Below are 14,664 nucleotides of genomic sequence, written 5' to 3'. Positions count from 1 at the left end.
GCACTTGGTGGCACACGCCACCCAGCGTCATGCACATACTTAGAGTGAAAACAAACAAGCCAACAAGCAGGTAAATAAGTAAATGGCCAACAAGCTAGCTCCTCCAGTAAAGTCACATGAAGACTGGTGACCCGAGTTCAATCCCTGGATCCCACATGATGGAAGGAGAAAACTGACTCCCACAGACTGTCCTCTGCTCTCCACACACACTAAATAAATGTAATAAAAAAAATTTAAAAAAAAAAAACTTTTTTGGACAGAGTCTTTCTACAGAGCCCTGGCTGTCCTGAAACTCACTATGTAGACCAGGCTAGCTGGGAACTCACAGAGGTCCACCTGCCTCTGCCTCCCAAGTACTAGGATTAAAGGTGTGTGCCACCACTGCCCCAATAACATTTCTTAAGATTAAAAAAAAAATACGAGTTTCGCTTCTGCCTACCTGGCATATGGTCTTCCACGTGAGGCCACATTTATAACCTCTTCTCCAGTATAACCACACCCCGAAAGCAGCCCCAATCTGGGAATGACTTCGCTCCTCCCTGCTGTCCAATCACCTGTGACAGCCAGGATCTTAGCCAGGCTTCCCCTTCCCCTCCCAGTCTCGAGCTTTCTATGATGGACATCAGTCATTAACCAGAACTGTCAACATCAGTCATTCTGGGTCACATGAGTGGGTTGCTTCTGTCAACACACACACACACCCTGGACATGGCTCCTGTTCAATACAGTGTGGCTGTGCAGCAAAGCCTGCTGGGACTGTACCACATGCTCTTGACCTTTGTCACCTCTCCTCAGAGGTTCCTAGAGTCCCCACTTAGAAAGTGTCAGCTGTGACTTAAGTCTCAGCTTCCAGTCCCAGAATATAGTGGATGAATCACGACTGTACAGTGGCCTAGGAAAAGAGGAGAGAGACAAGCAGGCAGGCAGAAGCCTAAGTGGCAGTGGCCTGTCACCCCAAAGGAAAGTCATTTCCAATCTCCTACTCAGGAAACCTGGGAGGCCCCTGGAAGCCTGAGCCTGCCTCTTCCTCTCTATTGGGTTTGTGCCAGGGGCTGGGACGGGCCCAGCATCTCCCTGGGAAGCAGGACCATCCTCTCTCCCGCTCCCTATCCTTGGTCAGCTCTCCCGAGTCCACAAAGTCTCCCCTGCAAAGATGGGGCTGCACAGCACAGGTGCAGATTCCTCCACAGCACACCCTGTGCTACCCCAGAATGGACCCTGCAACAAGTGTCTGTCCTCTGCAGCCATCAGGTCCCCAGGCCAGGCTCCCTCCTAACATCTGGCTGGACCCTGTGAGGTTTGGGTGGGACCAGGTCTTCAAGGTACACAGCTCCATTTTCTTTCTTTCTTTCTTCCTTCCTTTTTTTTTGAGGCAGGGTATCACTAAGTAACTCCAGCTGGCCTGGTACTCACTATGTAGACAAGGCTAGCCCCTAATGCACAGAGAGAGCTGCCTGCCTCTGCCTCCCAAATGCTAGGACTGAAGGCCTGTGCACCATGCTGGGCCTGTAGCTCCAAGTGCCCACACGAAGAGTGGGTTTTCTTAGTCATTCAAACCCAGGACAGGAGGGGATGATGGTGAGCAAAGCATGTTTCCTCATTGACACACGTCTCTGAGTCACACAGTCACCAAGAAGAGGTGGCTGGGGAAGGGAGAGGGACAAGGTTCCTTTTGATTCAGAATAGGGAGGACTAGAAGGGAAACTCCTTTCCTTCCTTCGGTGACATCAGGTAACTGCCCACCACACCCACGGCAGTACAAATACTCCTCTTCCCAGGCTCACCTCTCACCTCCCCTGGACTGGGGTTGGCTCACCCCACCCAGATCAATTCCCTGCCAACCTGGGCAAGCGTTCAGAATGAAAGGGAAAGCAGTGGCCCCTGGCCCGCACTGCTCCTTGATGACTCAGAGTCTACAACTGTCCACTGGCTGCTGGCAACTTAATGGCAAAAGCCAGGTGCTCGCGGATGGCCCTGGGTAAAAACTGCTCAGGTGAGTCCGAGGAAGGAAGGCATATATACGATCCTGGCTGAAGGTGTCCTTTGTTCCTTCATTCCTTCCTAAAGGATGAGGATGTGCTATGTGCCCGGCGCTGTTGTGGGTCTTGTGGGTACAGCGGAGAGCAGTTCAAAGTCTTGGTTGGGTGCTACAGAACTAGCACTGTATCAGCGAAGTCAGGTAAGCAAGCGTGAAGAAAACGGTCAAGGCCAGCCTGGGCTACACTGTGAGTGCTAGGGCTACAGCCTAAGACCCTATCTCAAGAACAACATGGAAACCAACACATACAAAGGGGAGGAGGAGGGAGGAAAGAGAGGGGGGAAAACAAGACAGGGTGAGGGATAGAGAGGCTCTGGGGTGCAAAGACTGGCAGCCCCAGGATTTAGGCAATGTTTTTGCATCTGGAAAGGGTCACTGTATGCCTACTTGCTGCCTGGACAGCTGAGACTCTGCTATCGTCAGGGGCCGCTGCTAGCCTCTTTCTCGTCCGTCAGCTACAACTCTGGCAGAGGCCAGGCCTCCTTCACCTCAGGCTCTGCTTTCCAGCCCCTCTGCCTCTCATCAGCACACCCACCCCAGGGCCAGGGCTGGGCATGTGGCTCCTCAAGGACTCTGCAGTCACCCAGGGGTGTCGAGCTTGTGAGAGGTGAGCGGTCTTCAGGCCTGGCTCGGCTACACAACGGCCCCGGGGCGAGCAGAACACTGAGCGCCATAGAGGGCTGAGGTGTAGCTCAGCACAGAGCACTGACCTTGCCCGTGCCAGACTCTAGGTTCAATCCCCAGTTTGCAAGAACAAACTGGGGGTGGGGGATGGGGGAGGGGGGCTGGTCTCAAAAGGGGTGGCAGTGTCAAAAAAAAAAAAAAAAAAAGAGGAAATAGAAAGGTGGGGAATTGAAGTGTACATAAAAAAAAAAAAAAAAAAAAAATGGCTCTCCCCTAATCACAAAGCTTGGTCTAGGCGCTGGGAGCAGACTGAGACTATTGCTTTATTATCAAATGTTTGGTCCCTTCTGACTATCAAAAAAACTCCTGTTTATCCTGCAAAACTCCACTCAGCTGTCACCTCCAGATAAAGACTCCCCTGTCTGGTCAAGGGACAATGACTCCCTGGGTCATGATCGCTATGCCTGAAGCCCAAGATCAGCTGCTGTGATGCAGACAATGTATGCCGGCCTTTATCAGGTTCCCAACCAGACTGCAATTCCCGAGGACAAGGTCCATGTCCCCGGCTGTCTTAGAACTCCAGCTCCTTATGTGTCTGGGACAGAGGATCACTCACTCACTCACTGTGGAGAGCAGAGAGTCTGCCGGAGTGTGAGTTAGCAGAACCTTCTGGAGAGTTCCTCAGACACATATCTGTAGGTTTTTTTGAGACAGTCTTGCAGTGTAGCCCAGCCTGGCGGCAAACCTGCGGTGACCCTACTGTCGTCTGCTTCCTGAGTGTAGGCATGTGACACCAGGCCAGCTCCAAGACATACAGGAGACAGCTGAGGGTATCGAAGAGGCCTCCTTCAAGACCCAACAGCCTTTCCTCAGAACAGATCTGGGAGACATGCTCTGTCCCATGGGGCCTGGACCCCAATGAGGATAATTTCCTTTTTTCTTTTCTTTTTCTTTTCTTTTTTTTTAATTGCTATTTGTTTTTTGAGACAGAGTTTTTCTCTGTAGCTGGAACTTGCTATGTAGACCAGGCTGGCCTCCAGTTCACAGAGATCACCCACCTCTGCCTCCCAGGTCCTGGATTAAAGGGTGTGTACCAGCACACCCAGCCCCTGGCAGCTTATTCTTAGTAAGAACTACCAATTATTGCCTGCCTGCTGTGGGCCTCTCTCTCCGTGCTTTTCACTTTCACCAGCTACACGGCAGCGGTGGCTGGATCCACACCACAGATGAGGCCTAGGGACACAGCCTGGGGACAGAGCTGAGACCTGCCTCTGACCTGCCTGGGCCAGGCAGGCTTCCACTTCCCTCTGTCACCTGTTCGGTAGGTGTCCACTGTCCAGCTTGGCGGCTTTTCAGCAGGTGCAGCTCACACCAGGTCTTGGGGACCTGCCCACATGTGCCTCAGCTGTGTCCACTTTCAGCCCCTCCTCAGTCCCACGGATGGATGCTCAGGCTTGGTTCTCACATGAGGCCCTCCGACAACCCTTAGCATGTTCCTGTCCTTTCTAGTCATCTGCTCATTCTCAGCCCCAAATGAGGTCCTCTGCAAGGGACTCCATGGGGCCCGTCATTAGTCTTAGGAAATCTCTCTCTCTCTCTCTCTCTCTCTCTCTCTCTCTCTCTCTCTCTCTCTCTCTCTCTCTCTCTCTCTCTCTCACACACACACACACACACACACACACACACACACACACACACCCAAACAACTACTGGATATGGATGAGCATAGACTGATTTTTCTGGTCAGAAGACACTAAAAGGCTTATAATTCCACTTTCAAAGCAAACAAATCCCTCAAAATTGTCTCCTTAATCATCTCAGTGGACCCCCCCCCCCCAGCCACGGCAGACACCAGGAGGCCTGTAGGCCTAGCTCTGCAGTAGAGCCACTGAGCCTAGGACCCAGCATCAGTAAGGTAGAAAGCCTGGGGCGACTCCAAGAGGACCCAATGCCACAGCTTCCTTGGGCCTGTCCAATCTATCCCTGGATAAACAGAAGGCTGGTCGGAGAACTGGGGCTGGCCTCTCCTCTCTCGGCACACACACACAAGCTCTTTGTGGCTTCTCTGCCAGGGCTGGGCTCAGCAAAGGGAAACCAAAGACGCCCGGCCTCCAGACACTGAGCCACTGTTCTTCCTACTTAAGGAGAAACCACAGCCCAGGGCTGAAGGAGCCACTGTGTTCAGGTGGAAACTGGAGAGGCTGAGCCCAGAGGAGGCCCATGGGGTGGGGAGAGTGAGGCTGTTTTCGGGCCAGGTTTCCTGCTGTCCTGACTTAACCACAAGGCCACATTCATAGGGGTGAGGTCCCCTGGCATCCGCTCTGCTCAGGCTACAGCCCCCAACAGTCCTGCTGCTGACCACCCGTACTTACCTAGTCTCTCGGCTTGGGGCTCTCACCTGAACGGCAGGGTGGACCGCAGTTCAGTCCCGTTGTGATTTGGGTTTTGTTTGCTCTTTGGTTGTCTTTAGTCTTCCACGGCTAAGCCATCTCTCCTGCCCACTAGTTTGCTTTGAGGCCTTGTGTATTCCAGGCTGGGTTTTTGTTTTGTTTTTGAGACAGGGTTTCTCTGTGTAGCCATGGCTGTCCTGGAACTCACTCTGTAGACCAGGTTGGCCTCGAACTCACAGAGATCCGCCTGCCTCTGCCTCCAGAGTGCTGGGATTAAAGGCATGTGCCGCCGCCGCCGCCGCCGCCGCCGCCGCCGCCGCCGCCGCCACCACCACCACCACCACCGGTCCCCGGCTGTTTTTAAACTGGATATGTAACTGGATGACCTTCAACTCCTTATGCTCCTGCTTCCTCCTGAGTGCTAGGAGTACAGGTATGCACTGTCATGTCCAGTTTTATGTGGTGCTAAGAATCAAGCCCAGGAGCCTTGCACATGCTAGGCAAGCGCTCTACTGGCTGAGCTACACCCAGCCTCTGTTTTATTTTATTTTTGTCTTGTTTGGTTAAAACAGGGCTTTTAAATCCTCACCCTCCTGCTGCGGCTTCCCAAAGTGCTGGGATTACAGGTACACACCACCATATCCAGCCTCCTCTTGTGACTTGCAGTGGCTGCACTCTTTATATAAAGTTGCCACCAGCCCTGAATCAGTGAATACATCTGCGATGACGTAAGTCTTCAGCACCTGAGCCCCCCCACCCCCCAAAGGTACAGACTTCCCCCTGTGCCTGCCTCAGCATTAAATGTGGTCTGCCCTGGGCTTCAAGCCCTGTCCTTCTTCCTCCCTGGGGCTGGGGGTCTTGTCTGACCTGTGGCTTTAACTTCCATTGCATGCTGCTGCCCAGCCTGGCCCCTGTCCTGGGCTCCAGACCCCTCACCCAGCTGCTTGGAGGAAGCTGTCAGAGTGTCCTAGCCACCAGACCTGGGAAAGTCTAAGGAGAGCTGGAAGCAGAGGGGCTTCAGCGGACCTCACAGGGCTCCGGAGTAGGAACCATCTTGCCGAGTGGTCCATAAAGAAGCAGGAAGGCAGAGGTTTTGTTATCTCTCTTGGCCAGCTATGAAATGCAGGTGGTTCCAGGAGCGACTACAATTCCTTGGCAAGGCAGATGGCCCCCGGGGAGGGCCAACTACAGCGCACATTTCTTTTTCTTTTCTTTTTTTTCCAAGACAGGATTTCTCAGCATAGCTTTGGAGCCTGTCCTGGATCTCGCTCTGTAGACCAGGCTGGCCTCGAACTCACAGAGATCCACCTGGCTCTGCCTCCCGAGTGCTGGGATCAATGGCGTGCGCCGCCACGGCAGCACACACTTCTGAAGAATGGGAGAATGAGGGCCTGGAACCTCCAGGGATCTGACGCCTACTTCCACTTGTTGGTAACATGGCCCCAGTATCTGAGAGGCATCCAAAGGGAACATATCCACATACCAGATGCCTGGTTTCCCCTGAAACCTGCTGTTCCTCAGCCCCATTCCCGCTGCACTTAGCTAACTACCCAGGCATTCACCCAGAGCTCTTTGGGAGTGACCAGCCAGGAGGCCTCTCTCAGCCTCAGGCCTCACAGCGGCAGGTCCTGAGTCTGCACTCAATGGCTGTCACCACCCTAGATCAAGCTACCACCCCCTCCACACAAACTCTAAAAATATATATCGCATGTAAGATACATATCTAGTACCGTGGCTACTATAGTGGAATAATTACTATCATGTCACACACCCCCAACCCCATCCCGAAAGCAACTTTTTTTTTTTTTTTTTTTTTTTTTTTTTTTTTTTCGAGACAGGGTTTCTCTGTGTAGTTTTGGTGCCTTTCCCGGAACTCACTTGGTAGTCCAGGCTGGCCTCGAACTCACAGAGATCCGCCTGGCTCTGCCTCCCGAGTGCTGGGATTAAAGGCGTGCGCCACCACCGCCCGGTTCGAAAGCAACTTTAATCTCTTCTTGAAGTAAAATTCCTAAGATTCACTCCCACCAGCCACAGCCGCAGGCTCTGCAATCTGCTCCTCAGACTTGTTCATCCGTCAGCTGCTTTACACCTGACCCACCTCTGGCCATCGAGTCCCCACCCGGTCCTGGGAACGATTCTATTTTCCATCGCTACATAGCCAAGCTTTTCCTGTCATGGTGCTGGACATCAAACCCTGGCAGGTCTCAAACATGCTAGGAAGTGTTCTACCACTGAGCTACACCCTAGCCCCAACCTTTAAAATATTCATTTTTATGATTTCTTTCTTTTTTTTTTTTTTCTGGAGCTGAGGACCGAACCCAGGGCCTTTGCACTTGCTAGGCAAGCGCTCTACCACTGAGCTAAATCCCCAACCCCTATTTTTATGATTTCTTTTATTTTTTCTTTTTTTGAGACAGGGTTTCTCTGTGTAGCTTTGCGCCTTTCCTGGAACTTACTTGGTAGCCCAGGCTGGCCTCAAACTCACAGAGATCCGCCTGGCTCTTCCTCCCGAGTGCTGGGATTAAAGGCGTGCGCCACCACCGCCCAGCCTATTTTTATGATTTCTAATTATGTGTTATATGTCTGTCTGTCTGCGTGTGGGTATGTACACATGAGTGCTGGTGTGCAAGGTGGCCAGAAGCGCCCTGATACCCTCTAATGCCAGAGTTACAGGCAGTTGTGAGCTACCTGACATGGGTCTTCCATGAGAGCAGCTTAACTCTTAAGTCATCTCGCCAGCTCCTTGAAAAAATATTTTTCAAGTTCCATAGATAAGAGGGATCAGGCAGCATTTTCTTTCCCGATGAAGCTTTATGTTGACAACCTGGCTAAGCTTTAGAGATCTAGTGTGATCACCACCGTGCTTGCTCTGACCCCTGTCCCCAGGGCAGAATTGGCTGCTTCCTCACAGGGCCCCCTCAACACCAGTCTTGGCCTGATCATCCCACCTGTCCAAGTCTGGCCTGCCCAGTGACAAGCTCGCCCAAGGTCCGGAGACCCGGCCTCAGGCAAGGAAGCCTTTCCCTGCTTCAGGCTCGGCATCTAACCACCGGACAAAGCTACCTGGTTTCAGGCCCACATCCAGGCACAACCAGCAAGCAGCTTTGTGGCCGACATGACTGCCAGGTGAGGGACTCTAGCGCCTCATACTCCCGTCCATAAAAAGGTGGAAAAAGTACCTACCACACAGGGAGCATTTAGGGTCAGGTTCCAGTCACATGGTGGTTACTGGCTGGAACAGCATTTGTCCCCTTGCTGCCCACCTGCTAGGTAGCTCCTTCCTCATGGCAGTCATGGTAGCTGCTATCAACCTCCCCTCTGCAGGGCCCCTGGGAACCTTGCTCCTTTGTTACTGTTTGCTGGGGCTCACCGTAGGTCTGGTGCTGCTCTGAGCACAGGATATGGCAGCCCCCTCCGAGGTGAGACCACCAAGGCAGGGGTCGAGGGTGCTGTGTGTGTTCCATGGTGCTCACCCTAGCTGGAGGGGTGAGTGACCAAAGTGAGCGCTTCCCAGAGCTGACGCTGCAGGGGCTGGAAAGAGCTTGGTGTAAGTTACCCTGCTCACCCTGGTCCACCCTGCTCACCCTGGTCCACCCTGCTCACCCTGGTCCACCCTGCTCACCCTGGTCCACCCTGCTCACGCTGGTCCACCCTGCTCACGCTGGTCCACCCTGCTCACGCTGGTCCACCCTGTTCACCCTGGTCCACCCTGCTCACCCTGGTCCACCCTGCTCACCCTGGTCCACCCTGCTCACCCTGGTCCACCCTGCTCACCCTGGTCCACCCTGCTCACGCTGGTCCACCCTGCTCACCCTGGTCCACCCTGCTCACCCTGGTCCACCAGGCAGGGTGCAGCTAGCTGCATCTGCAGTACGAGTTTCCCAAGCTTCAGCTCCTAGACCCTCCAAGTGCTTGAGAGGGGCTGCCATTGTCTTCCCGTGCAAAACGAGGATGTGCTGCTGTGCCTTGACTCCAAATGTGGATGTACCTGAGTATATACTATTCTTCCCATTTCACAGATGAGGAAGCTGAGACTCAGAAAGATTTGCTCGCCAGAGGAAATGCGGGGCCAAGATGCTAGCCTGCCTGTCTTCCAAGCCCTTTCCACTCTGCACAGCCCCTCCAAATCCAGCAGAAGGGGCCCTGGATAGGGTCAGTATGTGGCTGTCCAAGGAGCAGCTTTGTAGCTGTGTGGCCTTCTCTAAAGAGGGAGGGAGAGAGAACTTCTGATCAGAAGGGTCCCAACTCCAGAGTCCCGAGAGCTTGGCATCAGAATCCTGCTAGATCTGAGTCCTGACTCCCACCCTAGATGTACCGTCTGCTCTTCCAGTTTGTGAAGGCACCATGCCATGGAAGGCACCACTCACCCTAAATAAACCTGCTTTCTGTCACCTTCCCCTTCCTGGGCCCATCCCTGGGGGCCCCATGGCCCAGTCTGTGTCTAAGAATACCAGGCTGGGGCAAACAAGAGCTGGCACGCTCTCCGTGAGGGCAGGCTCTCCCTTGGCTGTTTGCAAGGGGCCAGTTTCGGCTGCCCAGGCATTCCGTTTCCTTCATTAGAATGGGCCCCGAGCGAGCGGGCTGCCACTGACCCCTGGACCCATTCCATCACAGCAGGGATGAAAGCAGAGGAAAAGGTCCTAAAGGAGCTGCCCTTCCTGAGCAGCTGGGATGGGAGAGCAGTGGGCAGTGGGTGCAAGTGTTGGACGCTCCACGGGCAACCCAAAGAGACAGGACACAAAGCCCTTTCCGCGGGTCATTGGGGACAAGCTCACAAAGGTGGCCCCCAACACACAGAACACAGCATGAGAACCAGGCAGAGGAGAGAATGAAGGCTGAGGGAGAAAGTGAGACCCTAGGAGCAGCAGCTCTTCGGTAGCTGAGGCGAAGACTGAGGTGCACAGGGTCCTGGTGCACCCACCCAGCACCAGACAGGATGAGGTTCGCAGGCTGCTGAGACCAAAGGCAAAGATTCCAAGTGTGAATTCTTCCAGAAACTGGGGAAGTTTTGTGTGTCGATGCACATTAGCATAACAAACGTCCAGCTTTCCAGACTGAGGGTGGCAGCTTCCCCTGGGGCCTTGTGTCCCTGAGGGACATTCAGACCCTTGGGAAGCTGAGCTCCCTGCTCTGTAGGGCCACCTGTTTTCTCTAGACAGCTCCGGCCTGGCTAATGGGATTGGGAATTTATCGGAACCCAGAGTGTGTGTGGCCAGCAAAGAGCAGATGGGAGTGTGGAGGGGCTTTCAAGGCCACGCTCTGTGTAAGCCACCAGCTGAGCTTCGGCTGGCCAGCCTCTCACAGGGCAGACAATTGAACAACCTCACCAGTCAGTGCCTGGGTAACCTTGGGAAAAATCTCTTCACCTCTCCCAGCAACTTTTCAACCCCCACAACGGGCTCAACAGGCAGGTATAATCCTAGCAGCTCAGGAGACAGAGGCAGTTCAAGGCTAGCCTGAGCTACAGAGAGAAAGCCTGTCATAAAACACCAAAAGAAACAGGAGAATCTCTGATTTTGAGGACAGCCTGGTCTACAGAGCTAGTTCCAAGACAGTCAAGGCTACACAGAGAAACTCTTTCCTAAATAATAAATAAATAAATACTATTTTTACAGGTTAACATTTTAGGGCTTAGGAGATGACTCATCAGGTTAAGAGCACTTGCTGTGGTCCTACGTTTGGTTCCCAGAACTCATATGGTAGTTCACAAATGGCACTAACTCCAGTTCCAAGGGGAACCTGGCACCCCCTCTTCTGGCCTCCACAAGCACCAGGCACACATGTGGTGCACATGCATACACATGTGAAGGCAAAACACCCATACACATAAAATAAAAATAAATCCTTTCTTAAAATTAAAAATTTAAAATTGGTATCTAACGTAGCACAGGTTAGCCTTGAGTTTTTTATGTCTACGTAGCCTTGAACTTCTGATTCTTTCACTTCTCACTCTCTAGTGCTGAGAACGCACCAGACCTGGTTTATGTCACGCTGGGAATCAAACCCAGGGATTCGTGAACGCTAAGTAAGCTCTCTACCAACCGGACTACATCCTGACTGCTAAAATTCGTTTTAACAAAGCTAACCTTTGCAACAACACTTTCGCCTAACAGCAGGAGGGAGGTGAGGTGGTCCCACCCTCCTTCTGCAGGTGAGAAAACAGAAGTCACAGAACCAGAGGCAGCAGATAAAGACCTGAACTGTGAACCAGGTGTCTAACTGTCCCCGCCCCAGGACTGTCAGATGTGCTGGTAAGTGACTGAGAGCGAAAGCAGACTGGTCGGGGCTGGGAGGCCTGAGGGCCTGGAGACTGTGAACCTGGGGCGGGGTGGGAGCATGCCCACAGCAGTGATTCTAGACCTGTGCTCAGTCAGCCAAGGTGTGAGGACAGTGGGGTGCCGCTCTCCATGCAGCCCTTGCCACAACTGGCGCAGGGCTGGGGAAGACCCCCGGTCTAGAGCAGAGTTCAAGGGAGCAACCTTGGAGAAGTTGTAGGTCCTCTAGAACCTCAGTTTCCCCATCTAAGAGATGAAAGTGTTACTGTAAGGATTCTGTATATGCCCAGCTCGGGGTCTCATCTGGCCCCTTATGACATCATCAGCGGGTGACTGTGTCCCAGCCTAATGTGTGCCCTCACGTGCTCTCTCGGTCTCTGTCTCTCTCTCTGTCCTATCTCCTCTTCTCTCTAATAAAGCCCATTCTAACTCTGGTAATCATGGCCCGTGACTCTTCCGCTTCCGCTGACCAAACCAGCGCCTTATACCCTTTCAGTTACCCCAAATGGTGCCAACCACGAACTCCCTTCCAGGGCCTGGCTGAGACCAGCACCCATCGTCTCTGCTCCCAGTGACAGGCAGCAGCGCTGATGCTGCCCTTTGACTACACGCTCCCAGAGGGAGGAATAAAGAGAAAACAGCCGTAGCAGCCGCCCTGTCAGGAGTGAGCCCACGCGGTGGAAGGCCACCACCAGCTGCGGCACGGCGGTCCGGCTGGGAGTCTAACAAGGAGAGACAGATGGACCAGGAGAAGGTCAAGTGCAGTTTGCTCTGCAGGACGGAGGGGCTTCAGGGACTGCTACTCTCCAGCCAGCCGAGAACCTCAGGCCTCCTGCATCAGCGCTGACACAAGAGCCCCCAACAGCTCCAACCAAGCGCTACCCCGCCCCTGCCTAGACTCCGGGGTCTCCCTCAGAAGGGCGCTTGTTTTGTAACAGGAAACCCCGATGGGTTCCCTGCCCTGAGGACTTGAGCTTTACACTTCGGGGGACAGTTTACTGGAATCCTGAGCTGGCAGTGGCCAAGTGCAGAGCTGATCATGATCAGGCTCAACCAAGGCTTTTTTATTGGGGAGAGGGAGGGTCCAAAAGCTAAGGCTAAGGGGCCAACAAGATAGCTCAGCAGGTAAAAGCGCTTGACGTGTAAACCTGGAGACCCGAGTTTGATCCCCAGTACTCATGGAAAGGCAGAAGGGGAGAACCTGCTCCCCAAAGTTGTCCTCTGACTTCCACATATACACTATGGCACAGTGCCCCACCCCCCATGTGATACACACACACACACACACACACACAAGCTGAGGCTCCGGAAGGAGAACTTTCCAGGCCATGGTGTGCCGTGAGTTATACCACCAGCTAGCACTGGAGTAGCATTATCCTGGTTCGGGCCCCGCAACCAGCCAGTGCTGGGGCCTTGAGACAGTGCCCTGTTTTCCTTCGGCCTTACCTGTTCTAAGATTTCAAATTCGAATGGATCCTCCTGACCCTGCCCGCTGTGTACCCAACCATATAGCTGGCTGCACCTTCAAACCACCAGGGCAGCTTGGCAAACTCCCACTGGCCGGTGAAACTGCAGACCAGTTAAATCTGGAGGTTTTAAGGCTCCCCAGGTGAGAGCCCAGTGTGTGACCTACTGGAGTGTCCAGTAGACTGGGCATGTGCATAAACTGCCCGGAGGTCAGAATGCAGGAATTGGTGCTACCAGGACACACATATGGGTACAGGTCACAAGAGGAGCGGCAAGGCCTAGCCACGTCCCAAAGTGTGTTCCAGTGGAGAATGGCCTCCCTGGTCAATGTGAGTGTGAACACTGCATGCCCTCCCTGTTCTTTTTGACAGTCCAGAGAGGCTTGGTCTGTCACAGCGCTGAGGGCCTCTGTGCTGAGGAAACCAGTCTATTGCCCGGCTCTGAAGGATTCCCAGAATGCCTTGTACAGCCAAGTTCCCGGAAGTATCCTGTGGTCACATAGTGCCTTTTAGCTGTGTGCTTTAGGGACTATCTGAAGGGTCCATGGGGTGCTGGAGGGGTTGGCAGTGGGTGGTGTCTGAGTCAGAGACCAGGCCAGGCTGGGGAGGGGTTTTACTGCCTCCTCACCTGTACCTTTGGGGTGGGGCTGTGGGGAATGGGGACCGAGAACCGGGTGGAGAGGCTGTTAAAGTCTGGGGTGGGGACAGAGCTGTGGGCAGCAAGAGGCAGGGGAGGGGCTCAGCAAGTGCCCCAGCTGGAGCACAACTGGGTCTGAGCAGAAAGGATGGGTGGCAGTCAGAGGTCAGCCATGGACTGTGTGGGCACCTGGCTGGCACTGCCAACATTCCAACAGCCCACCCTGCCCTGTGTCTACCTCTTGCTGAGACCTGGCTCCAAAGGGAAGGTGCCCTGTGCTCAGATGGAAACAGCAGAAAGACAGGATGGAGAGGAACGGGGACTCGGCAAGGAGGGAAGGAGAGGGAGGAGAAATCAACAGCGCCACGTGTGTGGTTCCCTAGTGAGGCCAGGCCAGCAAACAGACATCAGGCCTCTGACTTGCTTCTTCCAGAAGTACAGCCCTGAACAACCCCTCTGGGTCTCCTGGGGGGCCATGAGGTAACCCCTGTCAACTTCCCATGGGGGAAATGGGAGGCAGTAGTCACGGGAGACGGGCCCACAGCACTGACTGCAAAAAGCCAGGCCACAGCAACTGGGGCGGATGCAGGGTGAGGCCCTACAATAGGGGTCCTCCTGTTCTTGTAGGTTAGGGATGGGCCAGCCCTTTCTCTAGCAATACTCTTTCAGTTCACGAACATGGGACAGCTGGGCAGGACAGAGCTCCGGGGAGGCTGGTCCCTGCCTCTGCAGAGGGTGCAAGCTTGTCTCAGGGGCCAGTAGGCTCCACACTTCCAAACTTCAAACTCTCATTCTTTACCTGGAACAAAGCACTTGCCTCCAAATTATTCTTGAACAGGACAAGCCCACCCCCACTGTCCTAAGAAGCCAGCCTCAGGGACACAGTGTTCTGTGACCCTGCCGCCTACACTACCTAAGGCCACCTCCACCCTATAAAAGCTGGCTGGGAATGTAGTTCAGTTGGTAGAGTGCTTGCCTAGCATCTGGTGTGGTGGTACATACCTGTATTCCTAGTACTCAGAAGTGGGGAGGGGAGAGGGAGGGGGCCGGCTTAAGACCATCCTTGGGTGCTTGCTTCAACAGCACACAAACTAAAATTGGAACAATACAGAGCGGATTAGCATGGTCCCTGCGCAAGGATGACACATAAATTCATTAAGTGTCCCCCTTTTATTTTTTTTCTCTTCAGACAGGGTTTCGCTGTGTAACAGCCCTGGCCATCCTAGAACTTACT

General features: G+C 53.7%; 1 protein-coding gene and 1 non-coding gene across 3 annotated transcripts in view; one reads left to right on the top strand and one right to left on the bottom strand.

Moving 5' to 3' along the window:
* The window catches only part of Rab11fip4 (RAB11 family interacting protein 4), a 77,194-nt gene that overhangs the window by 41,902 nt on the left and 20,628 nt on the right, over window positions 1-14,664 (bottom strand). The window lies entirely within an intron of this gene.
* On the top strand, window positions 14,498-14,604 carry LOC131918079 (U6 spliceosomal RNA). Its single transcript, XR_009380828.1, has one exon. It is a non-coding gene; the product is annotated as a U6 spliceosomal RNA (small nuclear RNA).

The sequence above is a fragment of the Peromyscus eremicus genome, chromosome 8a, assembly GCF_949786415.1.
Source record: "Peromyscus eremicus chromosome 8a, PerEre_H2_v1, whole genome shotgun sequence".
NCBI classification, from domain to species: Eukaryota; Metazoa; Chordata; class Mammalia; order Rodentia; family Cricetidae; genus Peromyscus; species Peromyscus eremicus.
Note: the sequence above shows the minus strand (reverse complement) of the source record. Positions and strands in the feature narration are given on the sequence as shown.